At 42.4% G+C, this 3,179-nt stretch overlaps 1 pseudogene; it reads right to left on the bottom strand.

Moving 5' to 3' along the window:
* Window positions 1–1,283: 1,283 nt before the first annotated feature.
* LOC101593738 lies at window positions 1,284–1,832 on the bottom strand (annotated as a pseudogene).
* Between the last annotated feature and the right edge of the window lie 1,347 nt (window positions 1,833–3,179).

The following is a 3,179-nucleotide window of genomic DNA, read 5'->3' as shown; positions in this document are numbered from 1 at the left end:
TCATCCATTCTCCCTGGTAAGGAAATGGCACTGGAGGAACTTCTCTTTAATAGGATCTAACATTCCACAAAATTGGCTACTAGAAGTTTGCATAGAACAAGTAATGCTTGTATAAGAGAGGAAATATATCTCAGTGATAAAGCAGTTGCCTAGCATACATGAGACCCTAGGTACCATCCCCAGCATGAGAGAGGGAGAGAAAGAAAAAGAAAGAAAAAAGAAAGAAAGAAAGAAAGAAAGAAAGAATGAAAGAATGAAAGACAGGGAGGGAGGGAGGGAGGGAGGGAGGGAGGGAGGGAGGGAGGGAGGGAGGGAGGGAGGGAGGGAGGAAGAAAGAAAGGAAGGAAGAGAGAGAGAGAGAGAAGAAAGAGGAATTTCAGGATGTGACAAAGAACCTGTGCTTCCCTTTTCTGCAGAACTTAGTCTCATCATGTCTGTACTGGTGATCTCCTCATTGCTGGTACAAAACACCCAACCAGACACAGCTTATGAAAGGAAAGAGTTTATTTCTGGTTTACAGTTTTGAGAAAAAGTTTCATCATGGTGGGGAAAGCATGACATGAGCAGAAAGTCAGGTATCACATCTTCACAACAGCAAGCAGGAGAATGAGCCCATGACAGGAAGTAAGTCTGGGCTTGCTTGCACTCCCCTGCTCTTTCTCCCATGTTTCTCTTGCCATCTCTCCTCTTCTTGTTTTCTCCCTCTCTCCACAGCCACCTTCCTCTCCAAGGCTCAACTCCAGAGACATACCTCCTCCAGCAAAGGATCCACCAGCTGGAGATTAAGTATGAGACTTACTCACAAACACACGAGGCTGTGGGAAGCATTGTATGTTCAAACCACCACAGTTTCTATGCTTGTCACCAGCTGCATTTGGCATTCTGCGGTCTTCATTTTGAAATTCTCAATGATTATTAATAAGAAGTCCCGTATTTTCAGTCTCCACTGAGCCCCACAAATTATGTAGCCAAGTCCATCCATTAGTTCTAAAGCAGCATACAATCTTGAGGGCTATGGAAATCTTTGGTTTGGTACTGTTGAGAGCTAAAGCAGTAGCTCTCAACGTGGATAGCAAAAGAGCAGACTGCTTTGAGGGATTACGGCATGCACAATTTCACAGAATCAGCTACACATGAGAGCCACACATGAGGGAATCTCTAGCCACTTAGGACTTTTGTTTTGCATAAAGCTATTGTTCCCACCCTAGCTGAAGTAGATTGTCCAAACTCCACTCAACTCTTTTTTTTTTTTCCTTTTATTTCCATTTATTTTCATGCTGAATTTATTCCCGTGCCATAGGTTTTTGCTTCTTCCGTTTATATCTTTTTCTTCTGTGCAACCTCCTCTTCTGGTTTAGGAACAATCTATTCCTTTTCAGTGAGGATCATCTCGATGTGTCAAGGAGAGCTCATGCAAGGTGAATCTGACCATGAGCTCTGTAAGTATGATGGTGGTGCATTTTGGGTGCTTTGTTCACCTGGATATGTTCAATGACCAGAGAATCCACATCTAAACCCTTAAGTCCAGCATTACCCTCTGCATTTTTAAGCATGTGCAGCAGAAATTCAGCACTCTTTTTGGGCCACCGACCCTGTGTCCAGCCCCACTGTTTAGCCTGGGCACACCTACCAACTCCACCATTGTATCACCAGAATGGCACACACTGCTTCTTTAAAGTGACGTCTTTCAGATACTTAGTGGCTTTTTGGATATGCATACCCTTGATGGCCTGAGCAGTTTCAAGGGTGTTCTTAAAGTGAACACGAAGATTTGAACCCCTTGACTTGCATGATTTTGTGGGGTTTTCTGGGTCAAGAGAGTAGTGAACCATTTTCACAGGTCACCTCAGGCTGCTAAGAGGAAGAGCTCCATTCAACTCCTGTGGAAAACAAAATGACTCACTGTGTGCCATGTGTTGCTGTACTGGTTAATTGGATGTGAAATATTCACAGAAGGTAAATAAAAGACAGAAAGATGAAAGTCATTGTCAGGCCAGAGAGCTATATTATTACCAAACTGTATTTAAAGAGCAAACAGAACAATGGACAACATAGGGGAGATGGCTTATTTATAGTGGGAAAGGTGTCTATCTCTTTGGGAGATGGAGATGACAGCACAATGGTGAACTGTCTTTCTTTAAGAGAAATAAACATAATTATCATCACAAAGGCAATCATTGTTAGAACTCCTGCTGCTGATAATATGTTTATACTATTTATTTTGTGGTTCGGGGCTGGGAATAAAAGAGACTATAAAGCAAAATCAGATATAGTGAAAATCATAACATTTGGCTCCTTAGAACTGGCTGACAGAGAAGCCAGCTAGTCTGTACATGCAGAACAAGTAATAATTAAGCCCATACTACTCAAGGGCTTTGAATACCTTTTACAGAATTCCCTAACAAGATGCAGCCCACATGGGTGCTAGCTCTCCTCTGCTCTCAGCAAACACCCCATCACATCCCTCTCCATGCACTTTGAGTTTTTGAATGCAAATATGTATCTTCTATCTGTTTTCTTCACTAGCCTTCAAACTCCTTAAAGGTAAGTACCATGTCTCATTATTGTCAATATTGTTGTTGCTTTTGATATGTGTCCCCAATTCTAGAACAGCACCAAACCTTCTCAGGTAGCTCCAATAATATATATATATATTGTCTAAGACATTATTGTAATGGAGAGGGAGAGAAGGGAGGAGGAAGAAAGAGGGAGAGAGCGATAAAAGGGAAGATAGAGGAGGGGAGAGACAGGAGGGGAGTGCACGTACCAAGGAGAAAGCAAGAGAGGAAGAGAGACAGAAAGGGGAACAGAGGTGAGAGGGAGGGTGGGTGCACACACATTTGGGTCAGGAAAGCCAAAAGAAAGCCAAATAAACACCTGTAGGTAAATAAAAGAAAATGAATGCCATAGGAGATATCAATTCTCCTACAAATCAGTGATCAACAATAAAGAAGAAAAAGGAATGCGGCACATGAAGACTGTAAATAGAAATGTAAGTAAACAAATAGTGATGACATATAAGAGTACGGGTTACTGCTAAGCACAAATGACATTCAAATCTAATCATTATAAAAGAAACGTACAGAGCTGCAGAGATGGCTCAGCGGTTAAGTGCTCGCCTGTGAGGCCTAAGGACCCCAGTTTGAGGCTCGATTCCCCAGGACCCACATTAGCCCAAT

Source organism: Jaculus jaculus, chromosome 6, assembly GCF_020740685.1.
Source record: "Jaculus jaculus isolate mJacJac1 chromosome 6, mJacJac1.mat.Y.cur, whole genome shotgun sequence".
Classification (NCBI taxonomy): Eukaryota; Metazoa; Chordata; class Mammalia; order Rodentia; family Dipodidae; genus Jaculus; species Jaculus jaculus.
Note: the sequence above shows the minus strand (reverse complement) of the source record. Positions and strands in the feature narration are given on the sequence as shown.